Consider the following 27,500-nt stretch of genomic DNA (forward strand, 5'->3'; position numbering starts at 1 on the left):
AGCGTATTATATATATATATATATATATATATATATATATATATATATATATATATATATATATATATATATAGTGTTCTAGAAAGCCAGCTTTAGTTTTACTGCTTTGGAATGAATTGTTCTTCTAATTTTTTTTTTTTTTTTTTTTTTTTTTTTTGCTTTGTTTGTCTTCCCTGTGGCCTTGCCAGACAACTAATATAAGAATAATTATTATTTGAGTATAGTTATCAAGCCCGTTTAAGAATACTTAAGGATGGGCACTGTCTGGAAAGCATAAACTAGGAGGCAGTCCACTAACGTTTATACAAAGTTTACGACTTCCGACGTTCGAACACTATGGATTGTCTTATGTCTGCGCCCGATTTGTGCGTTTATTAGTTATTAATTTTCTTTGTCCTCGTAGAAATTGTTAGGTGGCTTGAAAGTAAAGGCCTAGCATGTGGAGTCAAAGGTGGCGTCGTTGCTGGGTTCGAATTTCCTGATCGTTTTTTCTTTTTATCAAGTCCCAGAGACCACTCGAGGATAAAGGTTAAGAGTGTACAGTGGTCAATTGGACAATATAGTAATCGTTAGTAATGGAAATTCGGTAAACTTAAGTGGAACGGCTCATCAAGAACTTGTTTCCGTTGGACTTGAAGATAATCAGATTGTAGTCAGCTGGAAAGCAGGAAAACGGAAGACAATTCCATATGTGAGCACTTAAGAGCAGAAATTTTTCCGCAATCTTGAAAAATATCGGTTTTATCCAAACATATTTGTTGATTAAATATATTCCGCATTCTGTGGAATTTCCACGGGTCCTGCTAGTACATATAATTCTGTTTTATTCATTTTTGTCATCTAATCCGTGTAAAATATAATAAAAATAAAACTTAGTATCCTCTCAATATAATTTTTTTATTATAAAATAAAATAACCAATTTGAAACCGTAAACAGACAGCCATTTTTTTATTATTTTTTTGGAGGGGGAAGAATTTTAATGATTTTAATTGATAAAGAGCGAATATAAAGGGAGGTAATTCGTTTCTCATTAATTAATATTTGCGATGACGCTGGGTTTCTTTGTTACCTGTACGTATGGACAAGTAAATTAATATTTAGATTATGTTACTCTGATTCTGTTTGTCTGTTACACTTTTTCTCGAAAACTACTGGGTCGAACCGGCTGAAAATTTGTATGTACCTTTGTTATGATAAGGTGCAGCGAACTAAGTATTATGGCATCCGTACAATGCACAGTTAAAGATTAATAAGGATTAATAAGGATTTAGTAAACACAAGTCTACATTTACTCTGGAAGTTTTTTCAGAAGCTACCCGATCGATCTGGATGAAATTTTGTATGAACCTTTTGTTATGATGAGGTCCAGCAAGTTAAGTATTATGGTATCCGTTCGATGCACAGTTAGAGATTAATAGGATTAGTATTTAATGCACAAATGAGCACAAATTTAACCATTTTCAATAATCAATGTGGCATAACGTACTCATTTTAAGTCAACGAGTTTTAACTTTTGTTCGTTTCTAACGGGAAAAACCGTCTAGTAGTAGTAGTAGCAGCAGCAGCAGCAGTAGTAGTAGTAGTAGTAGTAGTAGTAGTAGTAGTAGTAGTAGTAGTAGTAAGACTGAGACCTTGGGGAGATTTTTTGCCACCCAAATTCTCGTGAAGACCAATGGCCGCCGCTAGCGATAAATCAATGGTAAGCGGCTGGTGCGATAACACAAATTAATTTGCAAAGGTTGTCGAAATAGTTGGAGAGTCCTGGAAATCTGGGAGACTTGTTGTCACTCAGACTCCAGGGAACATCGCTAGTTGTTCTCAAAGAACAATCTTTGACGATAGCTTATGCGAATACTCCTAGTGAGTAAATAATAACGGCTCCTTCAATCTTTGAAAAACAATGGATACCCACTGTAGGGGTGCCTGCGCATGAAATGTTCGTGGCAGGAGGTGCACAATCTCTAACCACACCTCTAATAATTTTGTTAAATATCTAAGCCATGTCTATTGAAAAGAAAAGGTGCACCTGGAAACGAGGTGAAAGAAACAACATAACAGGATCAATTGTCAAGAGATAAAATAATTATCGGATATACCAAAAGGTCATTTGAATAATAATAATAATAATAATAATAATAATAATAATAATAATAATAATAATAATAATAATAATGCACTAGGCATCAGGGATCATAACAACGGTCAAAAGATAAGATAAATGTTGAATGTATGAAAGGTCGTTTTTGCCAAAAACTGCATGCAGGTGCGATCGGGTTGCACCGAGAGAAGAAAAAAAAGCAAATACGCTGGAGTGCATGACTGTGTTTGCTTAACGGCATTTACCTGTTTGGTAGAGAAATGTACACACACACACACACACACACACAGACAATTTCACTTTTATAGATATACTAGCAGTTCAGGGAATTTATGTATATATATGCATTTATATATATATATATATATATATATATATATATATATATATATATATATATATATATATATATATATAATGTATATATACATATATATATATTATTATTATTATTATTATTATTATTATTATTTATAAGAAGGAAAACAGTGACATTGGGTCGCTACAAACAGCCATCTGTTTCAGTTTTTCCGCCTTTTTTCTATAGCGTCGAATGGCTCAGGGTCGCCTGACGAGTGAGTGAGTGAGTGAGTGAGTGAGTGAGTGAGTGAGTGAGTGTTTTGCTTAACTGCATTTCAAACTCTAGGGGTCATTTAATGCAAAGAAAAGAATTCCTAACATAGAAATGTTTAAATTTCCTAAAAAGTTTATCTTCAGAAGCAAGATGCTTTAAATTTTCCAAAAAGTTTGTTTTCAAATGTAAAAAGTTTGTTTTTCTAGAGTAAAATGTTACTAGATTTGTTTACAGGAGTTTAAATAAAGTTGTTTCTTTTAAGTACTTTAAAATTTGTTAAGGCTCTACTTCTTGGAATACTTTTCCAATGCTTGCTATTCCGAAATATTTCTTCTGGATGTGGTTGCGTCTTCTACATTCTCTCGGTAAATATTTGATTCTTATTTATTGGTTGCAGCGGGTGCAGTCTGGTGCTTCCTCCGCTTTGATTATGTAGGAATAAGTTAGTTTTGTATGTACACTTCGTATTCGGTTCAGTACAATCTCCTCCCTTCTTCCCTTCGAGGCTTTTTGTTTTCCATTTTTTTTTTATTCTCGGCTAATGCTCATGCAGTTTGTTTTCTGCGCACCTATTCCATTCCTCTTGCCACCTGTTTTCCAGATGTTCGTTAATATTTCTTTTCAGGTCTGTCGGTGGTATTTCTATTTTGTATTTATTTATTTATTTATTTATTTATTTATTTTTTTGATTTATTTATTTTTTGGTTTGGTGGTTTGTGGCTTCTCTAGCCCGTTTATCGGCCTTTTCGTTTCCTGGGATGCCAACATGGCTTGATATCCAGGCTCAAATACGTTGAGTTATCAATTTATAGAAACAGCCGTTGCCGAATAAAACACCTCGAAGGCGTGGCAGATAACCTAAAAATTCCCTATCATTCAAGAAGTGATGAGATGAAGTTTTTCTTTTCTTTTTTTTTTTTTCTTTTTGCAAAGGAGTTATCGCTTATCAAGGTTCGGAGGCCACTTGAGAATAAGGATTAATAAGTGTACAGTAGTCAATGGGAACATGTAGTAATAGTTAGTAGTGGAAATTTGGGGTTGGTTCATCAAAAATTTGTTTACATTATACTTTAAGATGACCATATTGTAGTAAGTTGGAAAGCAGGAAAACGGAACAGAGTTCCACGGGCGCGCAGATCTAAGAAAGAAGCTTTGTTCATGAATCTACGTTTAGCTTTTGGCAGAGATAAAGAGTGTGGGAAATTATTGATAATGGTTTTCGGTAGACGAGTGTTTTTCGTGGATTCATAGCTTTATGAAATCTATCGAAAACCGTGTTAATCAGTTCTCCAACTGGGCACGTCTCCCCTTTCTAGCCCGGACCATCTTATACCATTCTTTACATCCATGGGTTTCAGGATCTCAGATGACATCCCATTCTTTGCGAATATTTGTTTGACTTTAACCACGCGCTATACCGACCCCACTTTGATTTGTTACCTTATAATTGTTACTTATAATACGTACTCGTGATGAGGTGATTCCGATACAATTATCGATTCCGATTCCTTTAAAATCTATTAATATGTAGTTGGAATTTTTTTTATTACTTTCTTTTCATATTATCATAAAAACGCATGTATTATAGGCACATATTTTCATATTATCATAAAAACGCATGTATTATAGGCACATATTTTCATATTATCATAAAAACGCATGTATTATAGGCACATATTTTCTCAAACGTAAAACATACACTTTTGAAGTGATTTATAGTGTAAAATCTATAAATATTTATCATTTTCTCTTTAGTACCAGTAATCGAAAATATGGTTTCAAACATAATAAAATTTAAAACTAAGCAATTAAAAGAATCGTTTTTGGCATCGGAAAATAAGCATTAATTTTCTTCAATTCCGATACTCCGAAAAGTTACGATTTTTCCAATTCTCGATTCCAATTAATCGTCCCAACACTAATACTTACATCTACTTGTAATATATGCGGCACTTTCTCTGTTTGTCTGCATGTTGTCCGTATTTTTGATTTTTTTTTTTTTCAAGGAAGGTTATTACATTAAAACTTCTGGCGTCAAATAGCGCTGATATTTGAAAGAACGGATACTACACTTTCAGTTATATATTTTTTATCTTTTTTGAAAATTTGCAAAAGAACAAAACAATAAAAAACAAAAACATTAGGCACAAGGCCACTCAAAAATTGAAAAAGGGGGACCTATTGTTATCCTCGTCATTTTACCGTTGCTAGTCTCTGCTGATCCTAGCTAATGTTCTCATTCACCATAATAACTCAAGCACACCGGGGGTCGTCCTACTTAAGATTCCCAAATCATATCGTGTGTGTGTGTGTGTGTGTGTGTGTGTGTGTGTGTGTTTATCTATAATATAAATCTCACCTGTCTGTTTAAATGTATGTATGTATGTATGTATGTATGTATGTATGCCTAAAACATTCGACAAAGGCGACGGATTTTCACGAGGTTTTTATTGTTTTGAAGCTCGACCGTTCGGACGACAAATATTGAAAAATTGGCAAAAAAATATTAATTCCTTCGCCCTCAACTGGGCACTTTTCTACAAGGAGGGGTTGCATTTTTCGCCGATATTTTCGAAAGTTATCCCTCCTTTTTTTTTCGATTGATTAGCCAAAATTTAAGCTTTCGCCACTTGCAGTTTGGAGATGGACGCAACGGCAAAGACGTCACGTTTTTTTTGTTTGTTTGTTTTTTCACATTCTTTTCCTCCTTCGAGGTACGGGTTCGAGCCTGCCTGCTTACTACCACTTTTTTTTTTTTTGCTCAACACACACCTCCAAACACCCGGGCAACATCGGGCACCCAGGCTAGTATACAATAAAAATAAATTTGTAAACATAAAATTCTATAAAAAGTCGTTTGTTTTATTTTATTTCATCGGATTCTTTTTCATCTTAACCGCAAAGACCAAAGAGACATATTTTTTACTAGACATTTATAGATTAATGAAAAAACTTTTTAAAGAAATAATTTTACTTCTTAATTTGTTCATATCAATAATCTTGTGGGGTCTGCGGTCGAGCTTCAGATTTATAAAAAAAAAATACGTACCAATAATATTGTGCGGTTTTTCTAGACCCCGAGAGTCTAGTCTCTATACATAAAAAAGAAAAATGTTATTCCGTTTGCTTGTTTGTTTGTTTGTCTGTCCAATGTTCTCTTATTTAAAACAAAAAATACGAGTTTTAAGAAACCTGATAACTCAATGAAGAAATGTTCGCATTATTTGGATTAATGTTATCTTAGATGTTATCCTTAATGTTTCGGCCGATTTAATCTCCGACCTTTTTCAGATGCATTTTTTTCGATCTCGAGAATCTTTGTGTGAAACTTGCGAATGAATCTGTGTAGAATTGCAAACTGAACCCTTTATTTAATGCACGGGGATAGTTTTTTCTCATTCCGACAGCCATGACCAAGTAGAAGTCTAAAGTAATTCTTAATTATATTCTTATTATGGCCCTAACTGATGATTGAATTTTCACCCTACAACTTAGACCTGATTATTATTTAGCACTTTATCCAATGCACTATGGATAAACCTCCATCGGGCTCCAATTGAAATGAATGGTTCTCGTTTTAGGGAAGCGCCATGTTTTTACAAGCTTCTGGAACTGATCTTCACTCCTGATCTGAAATGGAATACATACATCAAATCTGTTGCCAAGATCGCTGGAAAAATGATTAGATCACTCTACCGCTCCGGTAGGCATCTCACTGCCGATGCAATCCTCTTTCTGTATAAGAGCCATATACGTCTTAAAATGGAGTACTGCTGCCAGATCTTGGAAAGGGCTACTCTACGCTCGATATTCTGTCTTGATGGAGTTCAAAACCGGTTCGGAAACTTAGCAGATGATTCCTCTTTCTCTTTCCTACAACCTCTTTCTCAGAGAAGAGACGTTGCGAACCTGTCTCTGCTCTATCGTTATTTTCATGGATCGTCTGTGCTCCAATATATGATCCCACTAGCCAGATTTTCACAAAAGACACTCGACTATCTACAGCCACTGGCAACAATTTCTCCTACTCTCTACCTGTATCTAAATCTAAATTTCTTATAACTGCCAGCCTGTGGAACACTGTTCCACAGGCCTGCTTCCCGGCGGACTACAATGTCGCAGCCTTCAATCTAATGCAAATAAGTTCTTGTCGAATCGTCCCTTAAATAATCAAATTCTACCCAACTTATACCGTTTACACTACCACACTACATTCATGTTTGTTAATACGTTGCGCACGGATATATCTATTTACATAGGAAGTCAAACTGTCTATATGCCGCGGTATCACAGTTAAACGGTTGATCTAAGAGCAAAACTAACCGCAAATTTGGAATCAGCATCTTCGATCTGATGGCCTAATCGATATCAGAATTTATTGAACTAATTTTTAAAAGCTTATTATTAAATTAAAAAAAAACATTAGAAATAAGCCGACATTTTGAAGCTTTCCAATTCAGCCGACCGTGCAACTACTTCTCACGAAAAAAATATTGTATGTATTTGGCGAATTATTCACTTTGAAGAGAAGATTTATCTTTTGACAATCGATCATGTTTATGTTGTTTCTTCCCATGCGACTAGTCCCTGGTGTTAGGTGCATTATTTTTTATTCAAATCACCTTTTGGTACATCCGATGATTATTTTATCTCTTGACAATTGGTCATGTTATGCTGTTTCACGCACCTCGTTGCAAGGAACATCTCTTTTTATCAAACTGATTTTTCGGTACATACGACCTGGATAATTAACAAAATTATATCACATCTTCGGCAATTGGGCGATCCCATTTTTCAAAAAAAGAGAGGGAATGGTGATAATATACACACAAACATTAAATTGTAGTAGTAGTAGTAGTAGTAGTAGTAGTAGTAGTATTAACAGATATATGCTTCCTCCGGTCGTATTTGTTGGTATCATAAAAACATATTATATCGCCCCAACCTGTAGCTGGCCTTTGGCCATATTTATTTGTTATATATTTATTTTGTCACCCTTTTTTTACTTGTTGGCTATTATAATAACGCCCAGATCAAAGTGTAGCATCTGTTCCGGCAGATACTGCAAGCAAAGATCATATGTGGGGGCGACCCCACATATAAGACCTTGGTCAATGTAGGGGCAACCCTTCATACCAATTGTCACTATCCAGCTCCCCCTACTCCCCGGGGAGTTGGTCCCCATTTCCCCTTCACTCCTCACTTTAAAAATCGGCCTTGTGCCAAATTTGCTCGGTGGGGGAGCAAATAAATACCATCTGTTCCGGCAGATACTGCAAGCAAAGACCAGATGTGGGGGCAACCCCACATGCCTGACCTTTAACCAGCTCCCATTTCCCACCTCTCGGGAGCTGGTCCCCTTTTTCCCTTCCCCCTCCCTTCACTCCTCACATTAAAAATTGGCCTTGTGCCTAATTTGCTCGGTGGGGGAGCAAATAAATACAATCTGTTCCGGTAGATGCTGCAAGCAAAGACCAGCTATGACTAGCAAAGACCATATGTGGGGGTAACCCCACATATCTGACCTTGATCAAGGTAGGGATCACCCTACGACCACAGTTACTATCCAGCTCCCATTTCCCACCTCTCGGGAGCTGGATCCCCCTTTCCCTCCCCCATCCCTCTCTCTCCACATTAAAAAACGGCCTTGTGCCTAATTTGCTCAGTGGGGAAGCAAATAAATAAACAGATCAAAGTGTAGTATCTGTTCTTCAGATGCTGTATTTCCATTTCTTGTTCTCTTTCGGTGGAGGAGCAGTCCTTCACGACTGAGACAATTTTTTTATTTTTGTACCTTTTCTCCGCGTTAAAAAACGACCCTGGTGTCTAACTCTGTCCCGTGGGGAGGCATTGTAAATAGGTACTTAAATTATGTAATAGTGTTTTATAATAATGCCCAATGTTCTTAACTTCTAATCTTGGCTATAAAACTAAACAAGGTTGAGAAACCCGACATAGACAAGTACTTCAGCCCGTATTTATACTGTGGAACAAAAAAAAAAAAAGAGGGTGATTGTTTTAGAAGGAAACAGTTATCGGTCATTAGCCTTTGGCGAATAATTTGCGAACTAGTAACAAACTTGTGTCTGTCTTTGGAGTGGGATGGGGGGTGTAAAAATCGTCACCCTCTTCTCTTCCCCTTTTTTTTAGTTCTATTGCGAAAAAAAAACACTCACGTGTCCATCGTAAAGCTAACACTAATTGTTACTGAAACAAACGTTCCTTTACAAAGCTGCTATATGGCGCCTCTGTCTTTCACAGTAAGATGTATTACTGCTTGCTATCTGGCTGAGATATTGTATGACTAGATGCCCTTATTAATAACATTGCTAATGCTACGTACTAAGTAAAATATTTATTTGTTGTCTTTTTTAGGGGGGGGGGCTAGTAATTCACTCCCGTTCGTCTGTTCGTCCGTTTGTCTGTTCGTCCGTTCGTCTGTTTGCTCTTTCTACATAACCACGACTTGGATTGACTTGAAATTTTGCACAGACATTAGTCATCGTGAAAGTAAATTTTTACAGAACGAATTTTCCGGGATAACTCTGGTTACCCCCCCCCTTGGGCATTATAAGGGTAAAATTGTCCCAAAATCGTTCATCCTTCCCTGCAACCTCTCTCTCATAGAAGAGACGTTGCGAGCCTATCTTTGTTTTATCGTTATTTCCATGGAAGGTGCTCGTCTGAGCTCCAATCTCTAGTCCCACCTCGCAAATCTTTTACGAAAAACACCCATCTAGCTGAAATCACTGTCAAAAATTTCCCCCACTTTTTATCTGTGCCTAAATCAAAACGTAGATTCCATGAACAAAGCTTCTTTCTTAGAACTGCACGCCTGTGGAACTCTGTTCCGTCTGCTTGCTTCCCACCTGACTACAACCTTGATATCTTCAAGTCCAACGTAAACAAATTCGTGATGAACCGCCCCCTTAAGTAGACATTTTTATTAAAACCCCCACACTAACGTACTGTACATGCAATAACCCTTATCCCTGAGTGGCTTCCGGGCCTTGATAAGTGGTGATCACCTTGTAAAAAAAAAAAAAAATCCATTCGCACTTTTCTCAATAACCACGCCTTGGATTTTATTTTTTTAATTTTGCGTAAACATTAGTCAGAGTAAAAGTAAATTTTTCACTAAAAAAAAAAAAGAGGATAAAGGAAAAAAAATCACCAAAATGTTGAACCATGCATAGACCTGTGCTTTGAAGACCAGTTGAGCTGACAAGCAATAAGAGATGAAATATTTCCTATGCCGATATATTTTTGAAAGGCGACTTGAAAGTACAATTTGGCGGTAAATGATTAAGAGGAAGGCAGCATTACCTGTTTGTGATTCTGCTTTGTGTATTTTTTTTTTTTTTTTTTTTTTTGCTCGGCTTGTGTTGCTTTGTTCTTTACATTTTTGAGACCTTGTTCTAATTGTTCTAATCTTGAGTGTTATTTTCACGATGTTTCGGTTGATCTAACCTCCGACCGTCTTCAGGTGTATCTTGTCGAACTCGGGAATCTTTCTGTCGAACTTGATTAGTTGCACGGAATTTTTAACGGGACCCTTAATTTAATCCACCGGGCTAGCATACTCTCGTTCCATCAGCGATGACTGGATAGAAATCATAAGTAATTCGAAATTGTATTTTTGAGTGTTGCCTTGGACCTTCAACTTCCAGAAGAGTGTGATTTCCAACTGATTTTTTACCAAGTAGTTTATCCACTAGACCACGATTTTTTTGCGAATTCCTGAGTTTGACAGAGAATTCCTGAAATTCGGCAAAATTTCCAAGTTCGACAACATACACCTGAAGAAGGTTGGAGGTTATATCGACTGAAACGTTGTTCAAATAACACTCAAGGTAGAGACAGTGGCTTGAATAATTTAAATAATATGAATAGTCAATCCTAATCTAAAAAATTCAGCAAGTCTTAATACCATAAGAGAGATTCTTTTGCCTTCGAACCAAGATCAAAGTGTAGTGTCTGTTCTGATACTACGCTTTAATTTTTTGTTCTCAGTTAGTGGAGGAGAAATCCTTCACGAGTGAGGTAATTTTTAATTTTTGCTCCTTTTCTCCGCATAAAAAAAACGATTCTGGTGTGGCACAGTAAATAGGAACATTAGTTGGAGTCGTTCAATTCTTCTTTACCAAGATAGCAAGCAGTTACCGTTTTTCTCCCCAATAATTAATCTTTGCCTTCTTATCGATTGTCCTTTTAAACCATATTATTGCAAAAAATAATAATGAAACGTTAATGAGTATACGGTGGCCACCAAGACAGCAGCGTGTTGATCGTTACTGGTGGAAATTGGGTAAGAAATAGATTATTTATGGTGACGACTCAACAAGAGACAATCATGTTGAAGTTAGCTGGAAAGGAGGCCAGCTGAACAGGATTTCACAGACGGGCAGTTCTAAGAAAGAAGTTTCGCTTGTGGAATTTGCATTTAGATTTGAGCACAGATAGGAAGTGGTTGGGGGTTGTTGATAGTGGTTGTAGCTAGACGAGTGCTTTGTGAAAGTTTGGCAGGGGTAGGGACTATAGACTGTACCTCGGACGAATACTTGCTATGAAAATAATAATAAAGCAGAGACAAGCTTGCAACGTCTTTTCTGTGGGAAAGAAATTACAGGGCATCGTCTACTTGGTTTCGAATCCGATTTTGAACTCTGTAAACGCAGGACATAGCACTCCGAGGATCTCTTGTTCAGATGTGGCAATAGTATTCCTTTTTAGGGCGTATATGGCTCTTATACATACAGAGGATTGCGTTAGGAGTGGAATACCTTCTGATGCGATAGAATCACACAACCATTTCTCCAGCAACATTGGCAACAAATTTGAGATGTAAGTTTTCGATTTCAGTTCAGGAGTGAAGCTCAGTATTATTAAAAGCTCGTCAAAGCAGGGCGTTTCTTTGAGACGAGCACCATTCGTATCAATTTGGACAAAATGGGGATCAGAGCGTTTATGGTGAAAAGATGGAAGCTTCATTTTGGATCTGTTACAATTAACCAAACACTTTTGCCCCATTGTATGGCGCAATCATGTTGATACACCGGTTCTCGACAGATCACCGAAGTTAGGCAACGTCAAGCCTGGCCAGTACCAAAGGAGTGGATGTTTGGGAAAACAAGGCGCTGTATATACCGCGAGGTAAAATACCAGGTTGGGAAACTGGCGCGGTTTATCCTTCTCTCGAGGGTAGACGGGACTCTTTTGTTTGTTTGTTTTTTGGGGGTTTTTTTCTTGCATTCATTCTACATAAGTAAAAATAAAAGTTGTTTAAATTGTCATGAATACACGTGATGTAGCAAAAGATTTCGCCAAATTTATTTGTGCCATTCGCTCTCTCCACATAAATTCATAAAGATACGAGCTAAACGTCGATTCGTTCCGTTTTTACTCGATTTTGGTCTTTGATCGCAAGGTCAAGGCTGCTTCTTGGTTTACGAGCAGCCATGTTGATTTCTTGCTTATTCAATTTTTACACATATTTATTGTGCATTTCTCGAGTTTCGATGGGTAAAATAAATTAACTTTTTGCACGAAATGACTCCTCATCTAATAATATTTAAGATAAGAAACATTTTTAATGCCTTATTTTTTATTATTATTTTTTTTCATATCACCCGCAAACCCAATGTAAGATATTACCGACAATTGTTTAAGAGTTAGTTGATTTGATCAGAAAAATAACCGAACAGTTCAAACAATAATCAATCCATTTAAAGGTCACGCCAATCAGTGAGAGTTACGTTTTTTTTTTTTAATTTATGATCACGTGTATGGCATGAATACCAAAAAACCACAGGCAAAATGCTTACCCTCCCCCCATGTCATGTAATCAGTAAAAAAAATATATAAATGTATTAAAAACTTTTTTTATTTCAAAATGTACTGATATTCTAACTGTTCACGAGTATTAGAGTACCTGTAAAGTTGTCTCCCTTTATTATGTAACTCTTTGTTTTGTGGGAATTAAAAAGAGCCTACTTCCTTTAAAAAAAACATTTTTAATACAATGATGTTAATTTTTTACTCATTCAATGTTTACACATTTTTTTTTCTAGTTTGTTTGGGTAAAATAAATTAACTTTTTACACGAAATGACTCCTCATGTAATAATATTTAAGATAAGAAATATTTTGAATGCCTTATTTTTTCATATCATCTGCCAACCCTATTTAACGACATTAACAAACAATGAAGTGCTTTCATGCACGTACGCCATTTCACTACAAAACAATGGATACTCTCTTCTCACTCATCAGTGGAGGCGGAGTGTGGAGGGCACGGTAGGAGAGAGGGATGCTGAATGAGCATCACCATATCTTTTGCGAGGTCAAAACTGGTGCGAACGTAAGTCTTCTCATCATTCAATCACCATAGTAACGAGATGCGGATTTCGTGGCCGAACAATCTCATAGCACTTTCTCTTCTTCATCCCAAACAGGTTTAGTCAGAAAAAATACAGACAAAGCTGCTCCTGCAGCAAGCATCTCAAATCACAACAACTCTGCAAAGTTGTTCGTATTATTTGGGTGCTTTCCGACTATTGTTCTCGTCTAAGCATACAATTAAGGATTACTAAAGACTTTTGTCTGAACATAGTTAACGGAATTAGAACAAGATTTAAAGTGATCTGGAAACCATTGCTGAAGTTTGTGCCTGTTGGTTTGTATAGACTTAATGGGTACAGTTTCTGGCTTTATCAGAGCCGGTGCTTTGCGCGGGCACCCGCAAGGGGCTATTTCCTTCAACCTTGCAGAACTACTGTGTCGACGATGTCGGTAAAGTAGAAGGCAAGATCTTTTAAGGCCTTAATCTTTTAACGCAGTTTGCGACAAGTAGATACTGGACGTGTTGTCCGATACATATACTGCCGCGTCTCTGTTAACCCCACCCTTGTGCGTAAAAGTTGGACTCCCTGGACGTATAGCCGGTTATTGGTTATGCCTCTTATCCGGTTGGTGGTTGGTACCAAGTATTTATCTGGGTATCCGAGGAGTCTCCGAATTTCGGGTCCGGCCGACCAAGTCTGGCCGCCTATATCTGCAAATGCTTGGATTGAGTGAGTACATTTACAGGTTTACTCGACACCTATCCGAAGGTCGCATGAATCTTGGGCATTGAGGGAGATACAGGGTAGAACGATAAAATTGTCCCCCCTAAAAAACAACAACATCACAACTTTATTTTTAAATTTTTATTGAAAAAATCAATTCAGGAAACTTGATTATGTAGTAGAGCTGACATCTATTCAATGTAGCCGCTTTCAGCCTCAATCACCGCCTCGATACGGGTCTGGTACTAGGAGCATGCCTTTTTAACAAGTGCCAGCGGGAGCTCGGCAAATACTTGGCAGATGGCGGCGATCAAGCTGGCTTTGGTGTTGTGAGAGGTCATGGTGGTGATGTTCTCGACGTATGACAAAACGAAGTTGTTAAGTGGGTTCTGGTCGGGGGAGGAGTTCAAGTGGGAGAATGGTTCAAAGTCTTAACATTCCTTCTGAAGTCAAGCCTGTGTTTCTTTGGACTTGTGGCCGATGCTGAGTCCTGCTGCCACACCCAGGGTTTGCCAGCGCCCACCTGATTGCACTAGGGGATCACAACACTCTTCAGCACATCCAGATACACTTTGGTGTTGACTTTCAAGCCGACTTCGAAGATGTTAGGTGGTATGATGTGGACTTTACTTGAAACCATACCAAAGAGCATAACTGTAGGTCGTCCGATGCGTTGAGCTGTGTCTTCAAGGGTTGAACCGTCTGGGTTTGCAATTTCAAGGTGCTGGCAATCGTCTTGTTGTCATAATTTGTTGATAGATTAAAGGTTTGAAAATAGAAATTGTGTTTTTGAAAATCTTTATTCATACCAACAACGACCTTTTGTTCTGCATAACTTGATTTCATCTCTTTGTAAAAGTTGATCATTTTGTTTCCAGTTCGGCTAATACTGAATAGCAATAAAATAATCAAGTTATATTTAAAGGGAGATTACTCTTGTAATTCACTCCCTTTGTCAACATATATTTTGAAGAAGATAATGTTCTTGAACATTTTTATTCATAACAATAACGACCTTTGATCTGCATTAACTTGATATCATCTGTCAACGATCCTATAAATGCCTCCCATGTAAATTTTAAGTTCGGGCGTGAAATCTGAATGGTTTTGTGTGCCCATACGGATTCTGACGATGAACTATTCCTGGCGTCATTTTTGGTAAGCAGGTTCTGCTTTCCAGTCAGTCTTAACCCAAGACTCAATGGAAGAGAGTCGTAATATTACTTGCCCTTCAGTTGAGCGGAGTTCCCACTCAATTAACATACTTTTCTGTATTTTTGTTAATATACTATTCATTTTACTGTTTCTGAGTTTTCTCGCTATTCTTTAAACATTTATACCACAACTATTTTTTACTCCTCGATATAAGTTATAAACTGAAGGGAGTTATGTTGGGAAAATATGCATGATGGGGTAATATTTCCAAACCAAATTCTCGTTGGAGGTCTTTGACCATTAGTGTTGTGTAAGGACGAGCATTATCATGATGGAAGATGCCTCTCTTTCTGTTGACTAAAGAAGGTCGTGTGCAGGTCAACATGGGTGATGATACTGCAGAAAAATATGAATGATGCTTTAATAATTTGAAAGTACAAAGTTACAAATTAATCATGGTGATAAGTTTAAGTATTTACATAATAATTAACTCACATTACGTCATTTCCGGTATAATATTTCGGCAGTTTTCAATTCATATTAAAATACATTTTTTTTCTCTCTTTAAAAAAATAGCAATTGCCTTATGTACTTCTTTTCGGTAAATATTTTCATTTATAATTTGGTTTCTACCTTATTGATTTTGGGGTATTTCACTATTTGAGACGCGACAATTACGTAGGTAACATATTTTTTACAATAATGAATTATCATGATGGAAAGATGACCCATTTTTCTGTTGACTAAAGAAGGTCGTTTTCAGGTCAACGTGGGTGAGAATATTTACCAAAAAATATGAACGATGTTTTAATAATCTGAAAGAAAAACGTTATAATCATGGTGATAGGTTTAAGTAATAACAATTTGCATGAAATGAATTGCATTGCTTTAAAATGCCACTTGTGCAAACATGCGGAAACTTTCGCACCGACACGATAGATTGTTTTCAAACGGAATGGTAGCACTGTATGCACATTAAATCCGGGGTTTCTCTTGCATTCCGCATCTAATACTATCGCTTATCACGTTAATTAGTTACGACAGATATTTAATAGGAACCAAAGAAAAGAGCATGTGAAATTTAGAAAAGCCTGTAATTTAATCTAAAACGTTCGCACGTCGATTCAACAAAAACAGACAACAACAAAAATGGAGTATTTTCATTTATCTTTTAATACATGGGTTGGCAACACATAGCTTGGTGTCACATCCGGCCCTCTGGTGGTTTTCGCTTGTTTTTCTTTTTTTTTTTTCCTTCTTTTTTTTTTTTTTTTTTTTTTACAATGATTGCCTTTCCATTTTTTCGGAGAAAGATTTACACCAACTTTTAGAGAAGTACGAGTTATCTACCCCTGTTCTTTGGCTGACAAACGCCCTCTATCGACCGTTCTTGAAACTAAAATACACACATTCGACTCATGCTGTTGTCCTACAGAAGTGCCACAATAAGTGTTAGACAGAATAGATTTTGACCTAGAAAACAGCAATTCTTTCCTCTTTGTCAGAAATATTGCTCATGGTGTTATGTTAATTAATTATACTTTAAATTACGCAACTAGTTTCCTAATTAATATTATTAATTGTGGGATGTACAGTTTTAATGTAAATGGCTTCAAGAATTGTTAATGTTTTTACGTTGGCATTGTGGTGTATTACTTATATATTAATAGGATAGCGGGTGTGTTATTTATTTTGTGTGTCACGCTTAGATCCGAGTGACTGTAGTTTAATTGTTATGGATTTCCATTTCTTGTCATAAATAATTTTACCAATAATTCTTCATAAGTTTTTGTTTCGGTTTCGATTATAGCTCATAGCACTCCAGTAATCAAATTTTTTATAAATAATTTTATCAATAATTCTTCATAAGTTTTGGTTTCGGTTTCGATTATGGCTAAAAGACCTCAAGTTATATATATATATATATATATATATATATATATATATATATATATATATATATATATATATATAACTTGAGGTCTTTTACAATTCCGTTTTTGAAAATAAGGGTTGTTTCCTGATGAGGTCTCTAGTTAGTAAATGCTGGTAGACCGAAACATGCTCATGACTGTGTAGCAACAAACTACTGCTTATGTAAAGACAAATGTAACCTGCTCTACTTCTGTATTGAGCACTCTTGTATGAACCTCGTTATATTTCACTGGTTACCCTACCTTTGGAAAATAGCAACCTCAAATTATATATATATATATATATATATATATATTTCATAAGTTTTGGTTTCGGTTTCGATTCAAGCTGATACACCCACGTCATATGGATATATTTTTTTTTTTACTTTTTAAATCTCAACTTTATAACAGATAAAAATCGCTAGAACATTAACTCTATAATAATATGAATGAAATCTGCAAGAATTAAAGTATCTTATTTATGCGTACCTTACAACCGGGCTACGCCGGGCGTCCCTGCTAGCTTAGATAAATACTTTTGCAGTCTTAACAAAAGAGCTACAATAATATGAGAGTGCCTCTATTTACGGTAAACAACTACAGTATGCCAACATCAATATATGACATATGAATGAGTCTCCTGTGGAATTTCCACAGGTCTTGCTAGTTTTTGTATTATTATACAAAATATGTCAATCATGTTTTTTTAGATATTGGTAGTACAAAATCGGTTTGGAAATCTAGTTTGAAATGTCATCTCCTGAGAACGTCTTTTATCATAGACGAGACGTTGGAGTCTATCTCTACACTATCGCTATTTTCATAGCAAGTACTCGATTGAGCTTCAATATACTGCCCACGCCTATGTAAAATATTCACAACAAACATTTGTCTAGCTACAACCACTCGGGACAAGATCAAAGTGTAGTATCTGTTCTTCGGGTGCTTCGGTAACGTGGAGGCTAGTCCGGGATGCGTTGCCTCTCTTCGACCGACTTGCCAGGGATTTCCGGGATCCCGATTATTATTTTCCCCCGTGCCCACGCTGCAACGATGAGAACGAGGACGAAACGCGTGAACACGCGTTCTTTCTTTGCAGCGGGGTGCGGAGTCTCTGGAGGTATGTCGAAGGGGTAACGGCTCGCATCGACCCCGAGCGGTCGGTGCCACTTGATTTGGCGTACGTGGTTGACAATGTGGACCCGCCGTTTATCAGGGAGAAACGGGCGGTGTTTCTGGCGATACTGGCTGTAGCTAGGTTAGTGACGTGGGTTACACGTCTGAGCATTGTCTATGAGGGGCAATCTGCTTCCGATCAGGATCTGGTCCTTTATTTTAAGCATCAACTTAAAATAAAAATCAGATGTGATTGGAAAAGATTGCCCCGCATCGACTTTGATAGGAGATGGGTGCACAACACTAGTTTGTGCATCCGACGAGGAGCTAGGTACGAGCTTGTGTTTCCACCCTAGTAGTATTCGTCTGGAGGTGCTGAAGTTTCGATTGTCGTGCACTCGGAACCCAGCCCCTCATATATTAATACGGGGTAAACCCCGTAATCATGGGTAGGAGTAGGTTTGCTAGTTAGGCGGAGTAACCACCTAGAGTGGAAAGCACATACTTTATTTAGGGCCTAGACTAGGGTGAATGTGAGTTTGATCCCGTCCCCTGTAGTTCTTTGTTTTCTGATAAGATTGGCACTAGGAGAGCTTCCAAAGATGCCCAAAGTCCACCAGTTTTATTTTGTCCTCGGCCCGATTGTACCCCTTACGTATTTTATCTTGGAAGACGCCATCCATCCCTGTTATCCCCGACCCTAAGTTATTTTTCTTACAAGTCCCTAGTTCCTCCACTCCCCCCTAGGGAGCGACCTGCTTGCTTTCACCCTTTCCCCCTGGGGGAAGTGGATTGGAAGACAGTGGGCGTTTCATACGACAGACCAGCCGCTAGGTAGGAAGGGTCCCCTTACTAACCCGCCCCCATAGGCATTTTATTAAGTTGTTTTCTTTTTCTTTCTTTTTGGGTGTATTTTAGTTTGCCCCCCTCCCCATCATCGCACCCCCATTTATATATAAAAAAAAAAAAAAAAAAAAATACTTTAAGTTTGTAAATACCATTTTGTTTTGTTTTTTCTTTTTGTACATATTCTTCTCTTTTTACAGTACGAGTGTCGCCCGCCATCCCGATAAGCTGGGGAGCTGTCTCTTTTAAGTAGGTCCTGGTAAGAATGTAGGCGGATGTGTTATGATAGAATCTAGTATAGGTTTTCTAAATAAAATACTTGCTTTCTAACGCAAGTTTAGCTAGCGAATTTAGCAAAGTCCCGTTTTTCTTCCCCACTTCCCCTTACTGGCCTTGGTGCCTAAGCTGTATCGGACCCCAAATGAGGGCCTGGCAGTAGATAATGCCAGGTCCGGGGCCGATACAACTAAATAAAATCTGTTCTTCGGGTGCTGCACTTCTATTTCTTGTTCTCTTTCGGTGGAAGAGAAATCCTTCACGACTGAGACAATTTTTATTTTTGTACCTTTTCTCCACGTTAAAAAACGACCCTAGTGTCTAACTCTGTCCCGTGGGGAGGCATAGTAAATAGGTACAATCACTAAAAGTAGTCTCCCTTACTCTTTATCTGTGTCTAAAATTAAAAGTAAATTTTTCCTAGAAATAGCCCGTTTGTGGAACACAATAAGGCGGAGCTGCTTCCCAACTGACTATGACGTTGTCGTTTTCAAGTCAGTTCTTGTTTAGCCGTCCTCTTGAATAAACAATTTCTGCCCCATTTCCATCATCATCGATCATCTCGGTGTTGTCTCGCCAGCCACTCATTAACCTTTATTCTCGAGTAGCTTATTGCCCTTGATAAGCGGTGACTCCCTAGTACAAAAATAAAATCCTCTACCTTGCAGCTCTCCGACACAAGCTCATTTTGACGACACCTAAACACGCACACACACACATTAAACAATCTGTCAAAATATACCGAAGTTGGAAAGAAAGAAAGAAAGAAAAACTGTCACTGGATTCTTTTAGCAGAAGTACCCTGTGTTGCCCGGTATTAAACGTAACATAAAATTACTTTTAAAAAAATGAAGTAAAAAAAAAAAAAACAGAAAGAAAATAAGACATGTGCATGCAAGTATGTGCAATATTCGAGCTGAGAGCGAAACCAAAACCTAAAGACAGTAAGTCAAGTACGATAACCATTAGGCCAGCTTGCCATGTTCTTTAAAAATGGTTTTCAGACCTACTTATTCTTAACATAAGAAAGTTGTCATATGAATGATTTGCGCATGCGAAGTCGTGAAACAGCTAACAAACAGATAAAAAAATCTTATGACTCCACCCCTCCAAGTACCAATTGTTCAATTTCGATCCCTTAGAAGTATTTCGAATTGAAAACAGTATTTTGAATTGAAAACCCATTAAAAATTTTCCACGTGTCTGAATACCGGATATATCAAATTTGAAGTCTGTTGATCAAAAATTCGTTGAGTATGTAGGGTTGAAAGTTGTCCTCAAACGCACCCACATTCTCACTTTATATATAATATATATATATATATATATATATATATATATATATATATATATATATATATATATATATAACTACTTCGTTTACTTACATAAAATTAATATACGAAAGTATAAATGTATGCGTAAACTTTAACTATTTACTTAAAAAGTGCTCAATACGTAAGTAGAGCTAGTTAGTAAGTTATAAAATATATAAGGCGATTAAGCTACACTTAGTATTCCGCGTTTCATCCACTCTAGGACTCTTCAGTCAATCTGTCAAAATATACCGAAATTGGAAAGAAAGAAAGAAAGACTGTCACTGAATTTTTTAAAAACCGTAATCTACAGACCCGCGTGTTTCGAAGCACCACTCCTCTTCAGCGTAGCTTGACTGTTGTTAGGATTCGAACTTTGGACCTTATGTATTTCAGTCCAGCGCCCTAATCCATTACGCTATGATGCCATAGACGATTGACTGTTAATTTACGCACACACAAACACACACACACACACAAATATATATATATATATATATATATATATATATATATATATATATATATATATATATATATATATAACTTAATGTAAAAGGAAAAGAGAGAGATCAATTCAACAAAAGGCTTCGAAATGCCCTGACATAAAGAGTCCCTCCTATCCCCCAAATTTTGCCTGTATTCCATTATTCAATAAATGATACATTCTATATCTGCCTATATATAGTTCTGCATCTTCATTTCATACTCTTGTTGTCCTATTATATGGATACACACACACACACACACACACACACACACACGCACATATATACACACACACACACACAACTTCTTATGTGCCAGTTGAATATTGGGCGTGTATCAATTCCATGAAGAATGTAATTGTTGATGTCTTTCTAAAACATGGCGAGACACAATAGTAATTAAGTGGAGGACGGTAATACAATTACACGCGACTCAAATTTGATGTCACTCGAAAGACCGTCAAAGAAGTCTTAAAGTGTCGATTTTACACGCTTATATATCAACAGCTTAAATTCACGTATAAGCGGAAGTGACGTCACGCCACTCGAGCGAAATAAAGTGTTAATTTTGATTGGCCAATAAAAATAATGAGTATTGTTCAAATAAAAAAGAAACGTAAATAAATAGTGAGAGAGAAAATACCATTAACCTTTAACTTACTGTCTCTCTCCTCCCACCCATCTCTCTCTCTCTCTCTCTCATTATTTTTCTCTCATTTTCCTCTCTCTCATTCTCATCTCTTTCTCTCTCTCAGTTATTCTATCTCTTTGTTGTTCTGCAGTGATTTTTCAAGGTAGTAATTGGATGGCTCTCTCTCTCTCTCTTTCTCTCTCTCTCTCTCTCTCTCTCTCTCTATATATATATATATATATATATATATATATATATATATATATATATATATATATATACTTAGTAATTTATAAAATATATATGGCGATTAAGCTACACTGAATATTCCGCGAGAGCATATAAAAACGATAAACAACCACAGAATTCGCGCATAAGCCTGAAGAGTCCTAGAATGGATGAAACGCCGAATATTCAGTGTAGCTTAATCGCCATATATATTTTATAAATTACTTACTAACTCTACCTACGTATTGATCACTTTTGAAGTAAATACTTAAAGTTTGCGCATAAATCTATACTTTCGTATATTAATTTCATGTGAGTAAATTAAGTAGTTATATATATATATATATATATATATATATATATATATATATGTCGTACATAAGACTTTGGTCTTTCATTAACTTTTTTCTCTTAGCTCTGTTTAATCCCGTATCATTAGGGACACTAACTTCTACTAAGGTTGCTTCTTTCTCCTAATCTTATATCACTATATCAAGTGTAATTCCACTGGTTTTTTTTTATATAGGAAATGTAGGAAATGCATAGTCATAATGAATAATGTATGATTTATTTCCAACTGTTCTTTCTGGTATATCTTCCTAAGAGTAACAATAACAGTGTCAGAAATCGCCATTAAAAATGCGTGATAAAGACTTGAATAATTAGACTTACTATCTTTCGAAGCTTATAACTACTTGAAAAATGTAATTTAAACCCTATTTTTTTTTTCAATAAAAGGAGCAAAGACCAAATTTTAAAATAATAACAGGTTTAATAGCAAAATATGTTTGTTTCTTTAAATCGATTTTTAAAATTTTTTAGGAAAATCAACGAATTTTAACTTACTTCTAATATAATAAATATATATAAATTCCAAAAATTCACTTACCTATAAAAAATACTAATTATTGGTACTTCCATTCTTCATTGTTAAGAATTTATCTATATTTATATTTATATTCCATGTACTTTTTAAATAAAAGAATTTTTAAGCAAGCATTCAAAAATACCGCGATATTAGATGGTCACAACCGGAAGAAAGGGGAGACAAACGTCTCCTTTTCTTCGAGTTGAGAACTTCGGTGGCCTGTAAGCGGCAGAATACATCTCCCCTTTCTATTTCTGGCATGGATTTGCGGTAAACAAAAGTTAGTAAATATGGGCCATCGTTATATAAAAAATGATCACATTTCACTTATCAGTTTTGCGGTTAAAAAATTCCACTCGACCAATTTTCCATTTTTGTTTTTATTCTCTTAAAGAAATACATGAGTTTTTGATTTAATATATTTTATTTCTTCTTTATGGAGTGATTATTTTTTAATCTAAAAAAAAAAAACATTGAATGAAGCAGAAAAACATTGTTGTAGATATTCAATCTTTTCAGGACAAAATTTTAGAAATGTGAGGTTTCACTTTAAAAAAAAAATAGCATAAAATTTCACATTAAACCTGCAAATATTGTAAAAATTGAACCAATAGAAAAATTTTGATAGATTTTTAAATTGAGAAAATTGAAACTCATTTAAAGCATAAAATTCAATTTGTTTTATTACGTAGAAAAATGCATGAGCGCGAGCAGGCACTTTGCAAACACTGTTTTTTTTTTTAATAAAAAATAATATTTCTATTATTTTTCAAAAGACTTTAATAGTTTGTTTTGGAAGTATATTCCATAAAGAAATTAAACAACCCACTATAAAAAGAGAAATTACGAGTTTTGTATATTTTACTCGCAGTTTTGTGTTAAGGATGTCAAAAATTCCCAAAAAATTCGGACACACCTAGAGTAACAGTGAAAAAGGATGTATTAGTTATGATAGAATTTGAACCCGGCACGACGATATTACAGTCTTCGTCCGTAACAAATACACCCACTATTGGAGTGTAAATTGGGTCAATACTGTATCTTTTCCTTAAACATAAGCCCACGCACAGATTGTTCCAGTGATATGAGCCCATCGTGAATCGTGTTTGTTTGCTAGTTTATAATTCTAGAAAAAAAAACTATATTCTACTTTGCTGTTTAGTAAATGAGTTACTTCCCCTTATTAAAGGGGTGTCCGCCCACACGTTATACACCACTACTGGCCCCAGATACTGTCTATAACCTCTTGATATTTGGCAGATTACACGAATAAACTTTCACTTGTGTGTGTGTGTGTGTGTGTGTGTGTGTGTGTGTGTGTGTGTGTGTGTATAAGGGTGTGTCTACGTTTGCATATATATATATATATATATATATATATATATATATATATATATATACACACACATGCACATATGTATATCGTGTGTGTGTGTGTGTGTGTGTGTGTGTGTGTGTGTGTGTGTGTGTGTGTGTGCGCGCGCGCGCTCATATGTATGTGTAGAAAAATGTAAATAGGTTCAAGGGAAAAATAAAATGTGCTCCTTGCACAGCGTGGTTATTATTTTAGAACAAATAATTGCCGGTCGCTTATCTCCCGGAGAAAGTTCATGTTCCTTTCCGAAACGGATGTGGCGAGTAATTTTACATGGTATTTCTGGAGGGTTCAGCGTGTCTGCCATAAAGTAGGGAAAAGCCCAAGTCTTGTTACGTATAAAATGACCGATGACACCAGAAACGGAATGTCAGTCATTTCAACTAACACATATACACTATCACGTGCACACTGTGTGCTTTTAGGTGTCCGTTTTACGGCATATCACACAATTCTGTGTTATTCAATACAAAAAAAAAACGCCTAAAAAACAAAATCCACTTCGAAATGTAGAAGGAAACTAGTAGGCCGCTCGTCGTTGCCCGGTCGTAAGATACGCTTAAATATGACATTTTAATTCATGCAGATTACATATTTATTATTGTAAAGCCGATTCTCTATTGATTATTATATTGTACTCAATATATATACCTGTGCCCCTCTGGCGTGACCCGGTCGTAAAATACGTTTAAATATATTTTAATGCGTGTAGATTTCATATTTATTATTGAAGAGCCAATACCCCGTTGCTTATTATATTATACCCAATATATGGTAGTGATTTCAAAAGTAAAAAAAAGTATATGTCGTGGGTGCCCTCAGCTAGAATCGAGAATAAAACATATAACGTTATAGCTTTAGTTTGAAAAATTTGCTCGAAATGACGTATAATGTTAAAGTTTGAGACCATGACAAATTTTTTTCTTTTTTTTTTTACAAGGTAGTCACCACTTATCAAGGCCTGGAAGCCACTCGGGATAAGGGTTATTGCGTGTACAAGTATCGTAGTAATCGTTAGTATTTGAGATTTGATAAAGTGCCTTACTTAAGGGGGGCAGTTCATCAGGAATTTGTTTATGCTGGACTTGAAGACATCAAGGTTTTAGTCAGGTGGGAAGCAGCCAAACAGAAGAGAGTTCCACAGGCGTGCACTTCTAAGAAAGAAGCTTTGTTCATGGAATTTACGTTTTGGTTTGGCACAGATAAAGAGTGGGGGAAACAATTTTGACAGTGGTTTCAGCTAGACAGGTGTTTATCGTGAAAGATTGGCGCGGGGGGAACCAGAGATTGGAGCTTAGACGAGTACTTGCCATGGAAGTAACGATAAAACAAAGACAGACTCGCAACGTCTCTCCTGTGGGAGAGAGGTTGCAGGAAAGTGAAAAGTGCATCCCCCACTAAGCCACGAATTCAGACTTTTTGTATAATAATAAATTCCCTCCTGTTTCCTACAGCATGTTTATCACACAAGAGACGCCGCTAGTCTATTTTTCCGCCATTATTATTTTAATGGATAGTTACCAACTTATAGTTCCTCGTTGTAAAACATTCACAACAAGAACTCCCTTTTTTGTCATAATACAAAATCTCTCCTTTCTTCCTTTGTGTGCTTTTACCATTGATAAAATAGTCCTCCCCAATTTTCAAATCCATTTCACACACTTTCAGTGGAGGTATGGATGATGCTCTTTTTCTTCTACTTTTTCATCCTCCTTGACCTTTCACGGACATTTTGTATAGTACCAGCAGAAACTTATACCACAATTTTTTTTTATTATATTCTTCTCCTTCTTCTTCTCCTTCTTCTTCTTCTTCTTCTTCTTCTTCTTCTCTTTACAATCATTTTCTCTACACATTCTTCTTATACTTCTTTTCCTTTCTTTTTTATCATCATATCTTTCTTCTTTTTTTTTTGTTATTCTTCGCCAACCATCATCATCACATCTTTCTTTTTCTATTTCTTCTTCTTCTCCGACGCCCACCCTCGTTCGTTATGTTTTTCATCATCATCATCATCATCTTCTTCTTCTGCTTCTTCTTCTTCTTCTTCTTCTTTCTCGCGCCCCCAATTCGTGATGTTTTTCGTTACCATTATCATCTTTTTCTTTTTCTTCTTTTTTTCACATCTTCATCATCATCATCATCATCATCATCTTTTTCTTCTTCTTTCTCATTCTCCTTGCCCTCGTCTTCGTTATACTTTTTAATCATCATCATCACCACCACCACAATAATAATAATAATAATAATAATAATAATAATAATAATGATAATAATAATGATAATAATAACAACAACATTAATAATAAATCTTTGAAAAATGAATGGTAGAAATTGGAATACAAGGAATGACTAGAAAAATACAACGAACAACAATAATGAAAACATCTGAAATATTAAGGAAAACTCTTGAATGTGGAGACTAACACACATGGGCAACAAGCGCGGGCCATACAAACTGCTGCAGAAGGAAAACATGAAACACTACATGGAATCAATAACATTGAAACCGCATATCTATAAGTTCTCTAACTCCACCCCCATCCCCCATTACCACATCACTGCCCCCCCCCAACCAAAAAAAAAAAAGAGTGAGACCGAATAGCCAAGTAGAGTCAAGGAGGAAGGAAAGACCAAGAAGAGGGCACTGATCAGACCTCCGCTGGATAAAGCGAAGGAAAATGGGACCTTGAGGAGGCTTATTGCAACTCAAATTCCAGTGAAGACCTATAGCCGCTCCCAACGAGAAATCAGTGGCAAACAGCTGTTGCGATAATGCAGATTTATTTGCAAATGTTATCGAAAGAGGTGGAGAGTACTGGAAATCTAGGGAGACTTGTTGTAACTCAGCTTCCAGGGAACACCACAGACTGTTTTCAAGGAGAGATCTTTGATGACCTGTGTGAAAGCTCCTTGTGAGCCAATAATAATAATAATAATAATAATAATAATAATAATAATAATAATAGCCTTCCTCTTCTTCGTCATTATATCTTTCTCCTTCTTTAAATCGATCTTAGTTTTCTTTATTTTTTTCTTCTCAGACACCTCCCTCCCTTTTGCACCATCGTTACTATCCCATCATCATCATCATCATCATCATCACGTCACATCTTTCCTCTTTTTTCACTTTTTCTTCTTCCTCCCTACCCCCTCATCATCATAAGCACAATTTCTTTGTTCACACGCACAGATAAAAGTAACCAACCCCCTACAAACGTCTTAGACGTCATTTCCTACGGATTCCGCTTAGTTTATGAATATCTTTATTTGGAAAACGCGTCCGCTAAGAAAAGCAGAATGGCGTTTAAAGCGGTTCGGAAAAAGGTAGGTCAATCTACGGAAATCACCGAACATCCGGATGAGAGAAATGTTCCTTCGTCCGAATAGTGGTCAATGACTTCATTCACAGACAATTGTTAACCCTCAAATTAAAACAGTTGAACTTCAAATAAACAAAAGATCACTTAACTGTACTTAATAATTATGTATATCTATTTATATAATACTAGCCTGTGTGCCCGGCGTTGTCCGGGTATTTGGAGGT

At 36.3% G+C, this 27,500-nt stretch overlaps 1 protein-coding gene across 2 annotated transcripts in view; it reads left to right on the forward strand.

Moving 5' to 3' along the window:
* Positions 1–27,500, forward strand: part of LOC145265553 (annulin-like) — a 144,098-nt gene that overhangs the window by 48,240 nt on the left and 68,358 nt on the right. The window lies entirely within an intron of this gene.

This window comes from Euprymna scolopes, chromosome 40 (assembly GCF_053919585.1).
Source record: "Euprymna scolopes isolate OS-2025 chromosome 40, ASM5391958v1, whole genome shotgun sequence".
In the NCBI taxonomy this organism is placed as follows: Eukaryota; Metazoa; Mollusca; class Cephalopoda; order Sepiida; family Sepiolidae; genus Euprymna; species Euprymna scolopes.